The 14,791-nt window shown below is 44.9% G+C and overlaps 1 long non-coding RNA gene across 1 annotated transcript in view; it reads right to left on the bottom strand.

Annotated features, from left to right (window-relative positions):
- LOC102402651 overlaps positions 1–14,791 on the bottom strand; it is a 156,449-nt gene that overhangs the window by 81,956 nt on the left and 59,702 nt on the right. The gene's annotated exons all lie outside the window — the stretch shown is intronic.

Genomic DNA, 14,791 nt, shown 5'->3' with positions numbered 1-14,791 from the left:
CCTTTTCAGTCTGGCTTCTCTCACTTGGTGATATGCATTTCTGTTTTCTCCATGTCGTTTCATGACTTGGTAGCTCATTTTCTTTTTTGTGCTGAATATTCCACGGTCTGGCTATAGCATAGTTTATCCAGTCACCTACTGAAGGGCATCCTGGTTGCCTCCAGATTTTGGCAGTTATGAATAAAGCTTCCATAAACATCCAAGTGCAGGTTTTTGTGTGAATATAGGTTTTCAACAATTCTGGGAGCATGATTATTGGATCATATGGTGAGAGAGTGTATTTAGCTTTATAAGAAACTGCCAACTTATCGTCCAAAGTGCTTATACCATTTTGCATCCCCACCAGCAATGAAAGAGAGTTCCTATTGCACCAGATCCTCACCAGCATTTGGCACTGTCAGTGTTTGGGATGTGGCCCGTTCTCATACACGTGCAATAGTATCTCATTGTTGTTTAAATTTGCATTTCCCTGACGATGTATGAGGTAGGGCATGTTTACATATGCTTATTTGCCTTTTATATCTTCGTTGGTAAGGTGTCTGTTCAAGGTTTCTCCTCATTTTTCAATCAGGTTGTTCATTTTCTGCTTGTTGAGTTTTAAGAGTTCCTGGTCTATTTTAAGTAGTTCTTTATCAGATGTGTCCTTTCCAAACATTTTTCTTTCAATCCGTGGCTTCTCTTCCCATTCTCTTGAGGTAAGTTGACATTTTTTATTTTGTTTTGCTTTAGTAACTAAGCAATAAAGGGTAAAAGTAATAAATATTTAGGAAAAGGTGAGTGTGACAAGAACTCTCAAACACCACCCAGTAAGAGTTCTGAGGCCCAAGGATATAGGCCAAATGACTCTAACAAGTCCCCCGGCTCCAGTACCTTATTTCCACTCATCTCCAAGATAAAGCTCTGTCCTTAGATAAGCAACTCTCCAGCCAAGCTTCCCGAGAACAATTTTCTGCTTCAGTAGACAAATCGTCAGTGTTTCTTAACCCTTTGGGAACCACTGACCTCTTTGAGAATCTGATAAAAGCTTCAGGCCTCTCCCCAGGAAAATGCACACACAATCACACACACACACACACACATACACATACACATTACATGCCATTTAGGTGTTCACAGGCTTCCCAAATCCCATGCAACATTCAGTGACCCCAGATTAGGAGGCCCTGCTAGAGATGGGGGAGAGAAGGACTTGAGTGGCCTCTAGTCAACCTGTCAGGGCACCAAGGGGCAGAGTACAAGCCATTTCCCTTTCAAGGCAAAACCCAAACTCACAGTCCCTATCTTCACAGTTCTCTACGCTCTTGCCTTGCCTGTGTTTTGCTATGTTGACATTTGGGGAAGAAATGAAGAAGAACCAGTGGCCAGAGCCTGGTGTGGTCATCCAGCCCTGGTCACATTGACCTCATGCAACCTTGAACCAGACTGAATGAGCTGCCCATGCCCTCACCACCCCTAGTGGCAGCTGCCCTCCAGCTGCAGCAAAGTCACCCCATGGTGGTGACTCCCCTCCACCCCAAAAGGCCTTCTAGAGGCCCAGCTGGTGGTCCAGCTGCATGGGTCCTTTGGTGCAGAAAGGAGGAGAGCAGGAAGTAGGGAGGGCAAGTAAGGCACCAGGGGTGCAACAAATGTGATGGGATGCTAACTTTCAGGGCCCTGCAAAGGAGCTCATGGGAAGTGTGTGGTCAGTGTACTTCCCTGGATGTGGATACAGCTGGCTGCATAAACTTCGGCTCAGTTGAAATGAACTGGTTTGTAGCAGTCACAGCCACCTCAGAGCAAAGCTCCTTGGCATCTTACCATCTGCAAGCCCACCTTTGATGGCGTTTGAGAGTGAAGAAGGATTGGCTCTTATACGGGAAATGTAGCAAGGGCCTTTTTAACCCCTGACATGGGGCACTGGAGAAGCTTGGCACTGCAAGGAAAGTGTCTTTCTCCACGGCTCCACCTGGGGTGAGCATGAGCCTGCGTGGAGGGATGCGGGCTCGCCTCTGTGAGAGCTGAGCCCCCTACTCACACAGGGGCTTCCCCTGGCAAAAGGAAGGGCAGCCCACTCCAGAATTCTTGCCTGGGAAATCCCATGGACAGAGGAGTCTAGCCGGCTACAGTCCATGGAGTCACAGAGTCGGACATGACTGAGTGACTAACACACACACACACACACACACACACACTCGCACAGGAGGCATCCTCTCAGGAGGGTTGTCCCAGTGCCATTCACACATGGCCTCCACAAGTTCATTCAAGTCCTTTCCCGCTGCAAACCCCAGTTCCTGGCATTCTCCACCCGCCCCCCTGCCCCGCCCACAAGTCTGTCAGCTACCTAAAGCTTCCACCACCTTCCAGGCAGGGGAGATGCCAACACACTGCAGGTGGGGCAGAGCCCACCCACCTCACCCCCGCCCCAATCCTCTGACGCTGGTGACTGGAGGTGGAGGAAGGGGTGCTGAACAGACAGGAACTGAGGAAGGCAGGGAAAAGGGATCCTCAAGGGCTCCTCAGGTACAAAGATGGCAAGCCCCTGAAAGCTAAGTCGGGTATGAAATTCATCCCTCCTCTCTTTTCAGAACTGGAAGTCCTCACGCACTGGGTCTCCCCATCCAGGCACTCCGGAAGGCGTGGGGCAGATGTGGCAGCAAGCTCTCAGCTGAGGGTGAGACCGCCCCCACTTCCTGGACTGTGCACCTCTTTGCTCTGCCTACGTTTGCTGCATTACCCAACCTCATTCCACTCCCCTTCCACGGCTACTGTGCTGGACCTTGGAAAGGTGGTGTGGAAGCCACAGAAGAGGTAAGGGATGGACACACACACAAAGCAACCCAGAAGCCCGAGACTTTCCCACTAACCCTCACTCCTTAGGAAGATGGCTTCCAGGGCTGGGGAAATGAAGGCAATGAACCCAACTGACCTATAGAGGATGTTGTTGTTCAGTCGCTAAGTCATGTCTGACTCTCTGCAACCCCACAGATTGCAGCATGCCAGGCTCTCCTGTCCGTCAGTGTTTCTCAGAGTTTGCTCAAATTCATGTCCATTGAGTCAATGATGCCACCCAACCATCTAATCCTCTGTCGTCCCCTCTTATTTTCCTTCCATCTTTCCCAGCATCAGGGTCTTTTCCAATGAGTGGGCTCTTAGCATCAGGTGACCAAAGAAGTGGAGCTTCAACTTCAGCATCAGTTCTTCCAATGAATATTCAGGGTTGATTTCCTTTAGGATTGACTGGTTTGATCTCCTTGCAGTTCAAGAGACTCTCAAGAGGTTTTTCCAGCACCACAATTCAAAAGCATCAATTCTTCAGTGCTGAGCCTTCTTTATGGTACAACTTTCACATCCATACATGCCTACTTGAAAAACCATAGCTTTAACTATCCGGACTTTTGTCAGCAAAGTGACGTCTCTGCTTTTTAATACGCCATCTAGGTTCATCATAGCTTTTCTTCCAAAGAGCAGGCATCTTTGAATTTTATGGCTGCAGTCACCACAGTGATTTTGGAGCCCAAGAAAATAAAGTCTGTCACTGTTTCCACTTTCTCCCCTTCTATTTGCCATGAAGTGATGGGACCAGGTGCCATAATCTTAGTTTTTTGAGTGCTGAGTCTCAAGCCAGCATTTTTAACTCTCGTCTTTCACCCTCTTTAGTTTCTCTTTAATTCCTCTTTAGTTCTCTTCACCATATGCCATTAGAGTGGTATCAACTGCATATCTGAGGTTATATATAGGTTTATACAGAGGTTAGATAGAGAATGATGAGACTATAAATAACATGTAGTCTCCATAACAAGAGGTTGTCACAGCTTTGAAGGATTCAGGAAAACAGGAGAGAAAAGCCTGGAAGTCAGCTGTGTTGTTCCGGACATGGCACTACTCCCACCCAACCCTGGGACCTCACAAGATGTTCTGCCTTCCTGGGCCTCAGATTCATGACATGAATATTTATTGACCATCTTCATTGTGCCAAGCATTGTTCTAAATACTAAAACGCAAACTAAGAATGGCTAACATAATTTAGTTCTCACAATATCCCTATGAGGCAGACACTACTATTATCCTCGTTTTACATATGAGGACACTGAGGCACAGAAAAATTAAACAACGAGCTTATGTCTCCCAGTGAGGAAGTGATGGAACGCTGACTGTCTGATTCCAGACCACACTTTTAACCACTACTGAACGCTCCCTCTCAGGACAAAAACAGACACACTCTCTGCTTCATGACCTCGCAGTCAAAGGAAAAGTGCAGCCTGTGGGCCTGTCCTTATGAATAAAGTTTGGAACAGTCTCACTCATTTGTTTACCTACTGTTTATGTCTACTTTCAGGCCAGGGATTCTCAGACTTGATGAATTTACAAGCTGGTTCCCCTGGTGGCTCAGATGGTAAAGAATCTGCCTGCAATGCAGGAGACCCAGGTTCGATCCCTGGGTTGGGAAGATCCCCTGGAGAAGGAAATAACAACACACTCCAATATTCTTGCCTGGAGAATTCCATGGAGAGAGGAGCCTGGCAGGCTACAGTCCATGGGGTTGCAAAGAACCAGACACGACTGACCTACTAACACTTGCACTTTTGTGTCCACTTTCACACTACCCTGGCTCCATTAAGTGGTTGTAATGGAAACTGTGCACGCTCAGTCCCTTCAGTAGTGTACGACTCTTTGGAACCCCATGAACTGTAGCCCACCAGGCTCCTCTGTCCATGGAATTCTCCAAGCAAGAATACTGGAGTGGATAGCCATTTCCTCCTCCAGGGGATCTTTCCGACCCAGGGATCAAACCCAGGGCTTCTGCACTGCAGGCAGCTTCTTTACCATCTGAGCCATCCAAGCCCAGTGGAAACTGTACAGTCCACAAATCCTAAAATATTTGCTCTATGACTCATTACATAAAAACATAACACCATGGTGGTTATCTGGGTTATGAAGATCTTTTTTCTATAGTTCTGTGTATTCTTGCCATCTCTTCTTAATATCTTCTGATGCTGTTAGGTCCGTATCCTCCAATTAAAACAAAACAAAACACCATATTGCACATTCAAATTCTGAGATGCTGTGCTTCAGTGTTCTCAAGGGTTTGCTCCCTTGCAAAGAAGTCCTCCATATTTAGGTGGTACACAAGAGAGGATCAAATTTGAAGAGAGCTGCCACCCTACTTTTCTGCCTTCCAAGGCAAGCTTCCAGCTTTTTCCAATTCTAGCCCATTGTACTGCCGAGTAGCTTACTCAGCAAAGATCAGCTGGATATATACTTATATAACTGACTTTATATAATAATATATTTTATCAACATATAATAAAATAATCAAATTACTTTATTCAGTTATGATTAAATGGGACCTAATGAAAAAATTAAGAAAAATTGCAGAGAAAGGAACACTTCCAAATTCATTCTCCAATGCCACCATCACTCTGATAACCAAAACCAGACAAAAACAAAAAAAAAGCTAACTACAGGCCAATATCACTGATGAACGAAGATGCAAAAATCCTCAACAAAATTCTAGCAAACAGAATTTAACAACACATCAAAAAGTTCATACACTATGATCAAGTTGGGTTTACTCCAGGGATGCAAGGATTCTTCAATATATGCAAATCAATCAATGTGATACACCATATTAACAAGTTGAAAGATAAAAACCATATGATAATCTCAACAGATGAAGAAAAAGCCTTTGACAAATTTCACCACCCATTTATGATTAAAACTCTTCAAAAAATGGGCCTAGAAGGAACCTACCTCAACATAGTAAAGGCCATATATATGATAAGCCCACAGCAAACATTATTCTCAGTGGTGAAATATTGAAAGCATTCCCTCTAAGATCTGGAACAAGACAAGGGTGTCCACTCTCACCACTATTATTCAACATAGTTTTGAAATTCCTAGCTACAGCAATCAAAGAAGAAAAAGAAATGAAAGGAATCCAGATCAGAAAAGAAGAAGTAAAGCTCTCACTATTTGCAGATGACATGACACTATACCTAGAAAACCCTAAAGATACTATCAGAAAATTACTAGAGCTAATCAGTGAAATTATCAAAGTTGCAGGATACAAAATCAATACACAGAAATCACATGCATTCCTATATACTAACAATGAAAAATCAGAACAAAAAATTAAGGAATCAATCCCACTCACCACTGCAACAAAAACAATAAAATATCTAGGAATAAATCTACCTAAGGAGACAAAAGAACTGTATACAGAAAATTATCAGCTAGTTAAGCTTAAAAGCTTTTGCACAGCAAAGGAAACTATAAACAGGGTGAAAAGACAGCCCTCAAAATGGGAGAAAATAATAGCAAATGAAAAAACTGACAAAGGATTAATTTCCAAAATATACAAGCAGCTCATATAAGTCAATACCAGAAAAACAAACAACCCAATCAAAAAGTGGGGAAAAGACCTAAAGAGACATTTCTCCAAAGAAGACATACATATGGCTAACAAGCACATAAAAAGATGCTCAACATTGCTCATTATTAGAGAAATGCAAATCAAAACGACAATGAGAGATCACATCACACTGGTCAGAATGGCTGTCATCAAAAGGCTACAATAAATGCTGGAGAGGGTGTGGAGAAAAGGTAACCTTCTTGCACTGTTGGTGGGAATGTAAATTGATACAGCCATTATGGAAGATGGTATGGCGATTACTTTAAAAACTAGGAATAAAGCCAATATATGACCCAGCAATCCCACTCCCAGACACATACCCTGAGAAAACCAAAATTGAAGAAGACAATGTACCCCAATGTTCACTGCAGCACTATTTGCAATAGCTAGAACATGGAAGCAACCTAGATGTCCATCAACAGATGAATGGATAAAGAAGCTGTGGTACATATACACAATGGAATATTACTCAGCCTTAAAAAGGAACACATTTGAGTCTGTTCCAATGAGGTGGCTGAACCTAGAGCCTCTTATACAGAGTGAAGTAAGTCAGAAAGAGAAAGATAAATATTGTATACTAATGCATATATATGGAATCTAGAAGGATGGTATTGATGAATTTATTTGCAAGGCAGCAATGGAGAAACAAACAAAGAGAACAGACTTATGGACACAGAGAAGAGGGGAGGAGAGGGAGACGTATGGAGAGAGTAACATGGAAACTTACATTACCACATGTAAAATAGATAGCTGATGGGAATTTGCTAAATGACTCAGGAAACTCAAACAGGGGCTCTGTATCAAACTAGAGGGCTAGGATGGGGAGGAAGATGCGAGGGAGGTTCAAGAGGGAAGGGACATATGAATACCTATGGCTGATTCATGTGACGTTTGACAGAAAACAACAAAATTCTGTAATTATCTTTCAATTAAAAAATAAATAAACTTTAAAAAAAAGAAACTATTAACACAAGTGTCTTGAGGATGCAAAACCTGGATTTGGCATGGCCTTTGCTTAGACAAGTGAGAAAGGTTAGAAAATATTTACATATCAGATACAAAATTTAGGTTAAATTCACACTTTTTCTGCATATTGTCATCATGAAGTCGAATTTCCATTTAAGTCTGTTCATGAAAAAAGGCAAAGAACTTTCCTCTAAATATTGACTAGTTTAAGAATTCTAAAGACTTGTCACCATGAGACCATTAATATTTGTTATAGGAGACAACATGTGTTGAAATGTTTGCTGTAGAAAATTGTTCACTTAAAGTAGTTAAGCTGTGTTTATCAAAGAAGGTTGAATTTTCTCACCAGCCTTGCTATAATTAATCCACCGACAATGACCTCACTGGTCTTGTTATAATTCAACCAGTGAAAAAGACTCGGCAGAGCCTCTTAAAATTAGGAACATGACTAAAGGCTTCCTTCCCTCCCAAAAAAAAGGGTTATTTTGAAAGTAAAATAAATATGTGGTTCTAACAGATTAACTTTAAAATACCATGCAGAATCTCGATTTTCCACAACAGGGGAATTCTCTTGTAAGGAGGCTTAATGAGACTCTGCTCGAAGATTTTTCTCCCTCTCTAATACCAACATGTGAGCACATCTTCAGATCACCAGGGTATATTTCTAGAGGCCCAGCCCCTGCTCATGCCTCCTGCTTCACTCCAAGTCTGAGAAAAATAGAGAACATGCAATTTCTCCTCAAGCCACTAGCCAGAGTCTTCATTACCCTCCCTGGAGCTCAGCCCCTTGGAAAGGTGCTAGAAAGCCGGCAGGCAGGCTGCAGCATTGAGGAGCTCCAGGGAAAGTCCAGCCCACAGCCTCCTGAGCCAGAGGCCAGTGACCAGGGAAGCAATTTGCTTTTTAAGGCATTTTTCTCCCTCCCCATCAGGATCAGAGGAGTGGTGCTGGCTGTTACTGAAAGCTTTTGGAGTTAAACACAAACAATAACAGAATGACGGTTGGAAAAGACAAATATAGCATTATTATGCCAGGCACCTCTGGGGAGAGCCGGCTAGATGGCCCCAGCAGAGCTGCCAGAAAACCACGTGATGGTATCCATCCAGGCCTCCCAGGCCAGCCCATCCACACGCACCCCAAGAAGCTCTGCTGAAGGCACAACGGAGACTCAAAATGAGGATGGGTTTTGAATGATCAGTTGTTCAACTGAAAATTGTTGAGACTATTCTCGATTTCTGGACAAGGCTAAACTGATAACCAGCTAGGTACCAGGAAGGCATCAGATCCTCATGGACTCTCGGGTGCTGAAGGACATCAAGACACTCAGTGGGAGCACCCAGCTCCTGATGAACACCCCCAGGGGTAGGGGGAGAAACTTCTTCCTGCTCCCCTCTGCCTTCCCTTCTTTTCTATGTTTGACCTTTCCAGCTTCTCTTTTTCTTCCTCTCCTCTCACTCCTCCCCACCCTTCTCCCCAAAACCCAGCCTGCTGCCTCCCATCTCCTCTACCTGGAAGCCTCTACCTATTGACCCAAGGCTTCACAAGTTCACAGAAGGAGTTCCTCACAAACTCAGGAGACAGACTTGCTAGTGAGAGGAGCCAACACCAAAAGGAGTCCCAGGACAGAGCCAGGGGGTCACTTTTCTTAGCCTGTCCTGAGAGGCAGGACTGTACCTCTACCCTGTTGGGAAAGCTATGAGGTACCATGTCAAGAACACAGGCTTTAAGTCAGAGAGACTGAATTTGAGTATTTATTAGCTGTGCGATCCTGGGCAATTCACTCTACTTCCTTGGACCTCAGTTACTTTATCTGTAAAAGTGGGAATAATAATAGCTATCCCTGAGTTGTTGTAAGCATTCAAAGACTTAATGTTGATAAAGTGTCTTGCCCATGACTGCTGATCAATAAAGTGAGTCCCATCCCTCTTCATACTCTCTCCTTCTGTGAGCCAGGAGAGTGGCTTCCTGGTTATTCATGGCTTCCTTGGAGAAATAGTACAGGAGACTGTGTCTGGGTCCATCCATGTTACACCCCACTCCCTGCCCAGATCAAGGGTAAGTCAGGCCTCTGCTGGGCCAGGTCAGGAGACTGGTTAAGGGTCAAGTGCAACCAGATGCTGAAAACATCCACGTATGAAGGGAACAGAGTTCTGCATGGCTCATATGGTCAGTAAGGTCTCCCAGAGCCTGTTAACAACTGATTTCATTTCACCACCCTTTTTAGCCGTCAAGCAGCTGATGTTCAGACAGCTGGCTCTAGGCCCACAGGACAGCCTCTGCGCTGGGTAGCACTGCCCAAAGTCTATCCTGAAATAGCCCGGCTCCTCCAGGCGTGAGAGTCATCTAGGGCTCCCCTTCCAGAAAAGGTCTTTCCCCTAGCACACAGGCATGCACACCTCCAAATAGTCAGACCACTGGATATTTTCCAAGGGTCTCCCCAGTCCCCCCTGTATCCTTGAGAAAATATAGGCTCTATATAGAGCCTGGAAAAATCTGTAACTGTGCACTTAAAAGATTTTCTAGAATAAAAGCCACAATAATAACCAATAATGTTACAGCACTTTGAAGTTTCTGCAGAATTTTTGCCCATTTAAACCCTGTCAAAGAAGGCTAACTGTGGCAACAAATGATGCCAAAATTTCCACGGCTTAACATAATGAAATAATTTCTTGTTCTCATCACAGATCAATGCAAGTGGGCAGAAAGGAGAACAATTCTATCCCACATAGACATTGGGGATCCAAGCTCCTTACATCCTGTGGCATTGCCACAGAATCTCCAAATCCTTCACTTTAGTGCTCAGACAGGGGAGGTTTCCATGGGCCAGGCCTGCAGGTGAGGGGCATCAGTTCCACCTACTCTCATTGACCAGAACTTAGTCACAGCGACCATCTAATTCTAAGGGAGGCTGGGTGCTTGCGGGGAAGGAGACAGGATTTGGTGAAGAGAATTGCACTTTCATTGCTACAAAGCCACAGGACAAAGACCTTTTCCCCAGAGCATAAAATGAGGTTCGGAATGGTTGACACACTCAAATAAATGACGGTGGACATATTACTGTTAGTAAATGTACAGAAGCAAGATTCGAATCCAAGTCTTCTAATTCTAGTTCATTCTTTATCTCATGGAGAATTTCTCCCTCCCCAGTTGCTGAGCAAGTTACTGCGTCTTAAGAACAACCCAGGTCCTACACACGCCCCCTCCTCTTCTCCCTAATATTTGAGAAACCAGAGGGAAACATTACTACACATCTCTTCCCAATCAACCCTTCCACCTTCCACACCATAGATGTGGGACTGAGCCCTCCTCTAGGGGCTCATCCATGAAAATAAAGACACCTTGGCACACCTATATCTTTGGTCCTGAGTAAGGAAACATGGGGACTTTCCAGATGGCTCAGTGGTAAAGAATTTACCTGTCAACGAAGGAGTCGCAGGTTCAATCCCTTGGTCAGGAAGATCCCTTGGAAGGAGGAAATGGCAACCCACTCCAGTATTCTTTAGGTGAAAATTCCCTGACCAGAGGAGCCTGGTGGGCTACAGTCCATAGGATTGCAAAGAATCGAACACAGCTGAGCATCAGAGCACACACACACACACACACAAGGAAACACAGTCCTTGACTTGGAGGAGTTCACAATCTACAGAGACAGAAATGTAAGAAACAGCTATAACTAGACATGATCAGATAAGAACAGAGCTCTCTACAAAGAGCTACAGGAACACAGATGAGCAAGAAATTTATCTTCTCAGGCAGTCAGAGAGCAGTAACATGTGTCATAGGTCATGAGTCAGGGAGACCCCGAAGCCAGAGAGAAGCATGTGAATCAACATGAGCAGGAGAAAGGAGATGCCCAGGGGAGTCTTCCATAGGAGACAGGGAAATCCAATCCCATGTGGCTGCAGAAGGTCCCTCTTACCTTCCTCTTCTGGGGCCCCAGGAAGATGGGGTCATGATCTGGAGAGAGTTCCAAGATTTTTATGCCACAAAACCAATGGGCAGGGTTTCCACCTAGGTCAAGGTTCTTACCTACCTGCAGTAGAATTAGCTGTCATTTGCACAACACTCTGCTATTTAGAGGCACTTTTCACACATTAGCACCTTTCTCTCCTCATTTTGCAGACAAAGAAAACAAATCTCAGAGGTTAGCAGCAGAGCTAGAACTCAAGCCCAGACCCTGTTCTCTAAAACTCAGACATTTCCACTAGGGCTTTTTCGATCATTGGCAGAAAGGAGCGTGATGGGGAGGGGCACTTCAGGAGTCTTTTCCGTGTCCCTATCAGTGTCCTCTCTAAAGCATCTGTTCCTAGGGGACCCCAAACTGAGGAATAAAGGGACCTCCCCTGATTCTGGAGAGTTCCTACCTTCCCCACTCCCAGGTCATCTGTAGTTCTCTTCAGGAAGCCACCAAAAGACAGAAGAAGTGGCAGAAGCAGAGACAGATGCAGATGACAGAGAGTGCAATCTTCCCCAGCCTGTGAACCTCACAAGTCCACGTAGGACCCAGAAGTCCTCACAAGTGGGACCCAGAAGGCACTGGAACAACAGCCACCTTCTCCACAGCATCACCTCACCTTCCTCCACCTCAGCACCAGGCCCTGTTCCATTCTTCCTGTCTACCTAGAATTGGATCAAGAGAGCAAAGACCGAAGATGATATATGCAGTGAGGTTCTCTGACCTCTCTGTAGGGTGGTCAGAGGGGAGGTGTCCTTTCTGAAACTGACCGGGGTTCCTTCTCTCCTGCCAGAGAACAACCAGTAGGAGGGAACGCTGGGGCTCAAGAGAACTTGGTGCTCCCCCAGAAGACCTTGGGGACTGCTAGTTACAACCTGGGGAACAGATTCTTCCAGAAGTAAGTAGATGCCCCTTTGATGTTCACTCAAAGGAGCAGGCATATTTCTCAAGTCAAGACAAGGGGAACATAGTCTACTCAAAGGATCTTTTTCCGATGTATTATATTCGTTCATATGCAAAGCCCTATAAATATATGTAAATTAAATCACATGGAGTTATGCCTTTATTGAATAGAGAAGAATGTGGTGGCCACAACTGAAGAGGGAGACTTTGGGACAGGGCTCTTCAGAGAGCACTTTGTAAAGGAAGGGATCTGGGACCCTCTTAACTATATTGAAAAATCCCATCCACTGTGTGCCTTCATTGTTGCGTTTATCACATTGTATTTTAAAACAATTTCCCATTTGTTTTTTGTATATATCAGGAGTTCTTTGAAGCCAAAGCCTGCACACTACTTATCTTTGAATCCCCTGTGTCTGGTGCTAGGCCTTAGAGGAGCCCCATAAATATTTGTTGAGTGATTCATCTGTGAACTGGGAGACTGTAAGCTGTGCCCACCAGGAAGTCAATGATTTCTAAATTTAAAAGTCTGTGTTCTTTCATTTTTCTTATTTACTTAATTTCAAAGCAAAATTTCTTTTAAAAAAAAAAAAAACCCTCTGTCTGTTGAACCACAGAGAAAGGGATTTGTCCAAGGCTAAGTATAGTGGTAGTAGTGAAAGCAAGATCAAGGCCCATCATAAGGGGAGATGAACGCTGCATGAGAAAAATTGCTGAGCTTCCTGAAAACACTCTTAAGAAAACCTTAAGAGAGTGCAACTAAGCCTCAGGCTATAGAACTTCCAAGAGCTATTCAATTCAGTTCAGTTCAGTCTCTTAGTCATGTCCAACTCTTTGAGACCCTATGGACTGCAGGATGCCAGGCTTCCCTGTCCGTCACCAACTCCTGCAGCTTGCTCAAACTTATGTCCATCGAGTCGATAATGCCATCCAACCATCTCATCCTCTGTCATCCGCTTCTCCTCCTGCCTTCAATCTTTCCCAGCATCAGGGTCTTTTCCAGTGAGTCGGTTCTTCACATCAGGTGGCCAAAGTATTGGAGTTGCAGCTTCAACATCAGTCCTTCCAATGAACATTCAGGACTGATTTCCCTTAGGATGGACTGGTTGGATCTCCTTGCAGTCCAAGGGACTCTCAAGAGTTTTCTCCAACACCACAGTTCAAAAGCATCAATTCTTCGGCACTCAGCTTTCCTTATAGTCCAACTCTCACATACATACATGACTACTGGAGGAAAAAAGCTATTCAATATGTAGCCAAGAAACCAGTCTGAGAGTGAGAGTCAAGAAAGCAGATGGTTGATCCCAGAAGATCTAGCAATAAAATGCTAAGAAGAATTTCTATTAAAAGAGTTCTTGGAAAGTCATCACAGGGATCTTTTATAGGTGCAGTCCATCAGGCTGTGACACGTACCTTCCGGGCATCTCACTGGTGACACATAGAGGGAGAGACCATTGCAGCTGCCTGTTTGTTACTGTAGGGAGTCCTCAGAAACTCTTTTTGGCATATGTCTCAAAACTCACCTCTTCACATGTTTGTCCCCTGCTAAATGCAGGGAGAGCTTCCCTGGTGGCTCAGCAATAAAAAAAATACAGTGCCTGAGATGCGGGTTCGATCCCTAGATAGGGAAGATTCCCTGGAAAAGGAAATGGCAACCCACACCAGTATTCTTGCCTGGAGAATCCCATGGACAGAGAAGCTTGCGGGCTACAGTCCATGGCGTTGCGCAGAGTCAAACACAATTTAGTGACTAAACAAAACAACAAAATACAGAGAGAGGGACCCCCACACACAAGAGGTGATGACCTGAGGAAGTTAAGAAGGATGTTAGCACCGTCTGGGAAAATAAGGAACATAGCCAGTTCCCTTTATGTTTGCAGGAATAAACAGATCTTCCTCACTAGGGAGCTCAACGACATACTCATCAAGCACTTTCTGTGTAATACATAGTGGAGACAGCCATGTTAGCAAGGCTACAGTTGGGTAAGGAACCCCAAACTGCAGTAACTGAAAGCATGAGAAGCTGACTTCTTTCTCATGTGACAGCCCAGGAGAATGTTCAGGTTCACCCCCGTCATGTGGCAGCCTCCAAGGTCACCATGCTATCACCACCAAGGTGGCAAATGGGGAGGTGCTCTCACTCTCTGGGCCTGAATGACATATTCCAACAGGATGGAGATAGCCTCTCCTAGCTGCCAGGGAGGCCGAGAGAAGCAAGAAAGTGAGAAGCCCCTTCCAGCTGTCCTCACCACCTGCCAGCCCTGCTAACGGACACTCGGCCATGGTGGAGCAACCAGCCTCTCCAGGCTGGATCCTGGGCTCAGTCCTCCTCAGCTGCCAGTCATACCCCCTCACTGCAGTTCCCAAAGCGCCTGCAGAGCTGGGGTTCAGTGCCCACCCCAAATCACTCTGTCACTTACTAAGTCAGCATGGATTGATCAATTTCCTATTCCACACCAGGCCTAGGGTAGGTACTGGGGACACAGTGCTGTATGAACCATGCATGGTTGAGGTCTCCAAGGAACTTACTTACGGGGGACAAGCAAGAAAAATCAGCCAATCATTAAACACATGCTTTCCT

The sequence above is a fragment of the Bubalus bubalis genome, chromosome 6 (genome assembly GCF_019923935.1).
Source record: "Bubalus bubalis isolate 160015118507 breed Murrah chromosome 6, NDDB_SH_1, whole genome shotgun sequence".
In the NCBI taxonomy this organism is placed as follows: Eukaryota; Metazoa; Chordata; class Mammalia; order Artiodactyla; family Bovidae; genus Bubalus; species Bubalus bubalis.
Note: the sequence above shows the minus strand (reverse complement) of the source record. Positions and strands in the feature narration are given on the sequence as shown.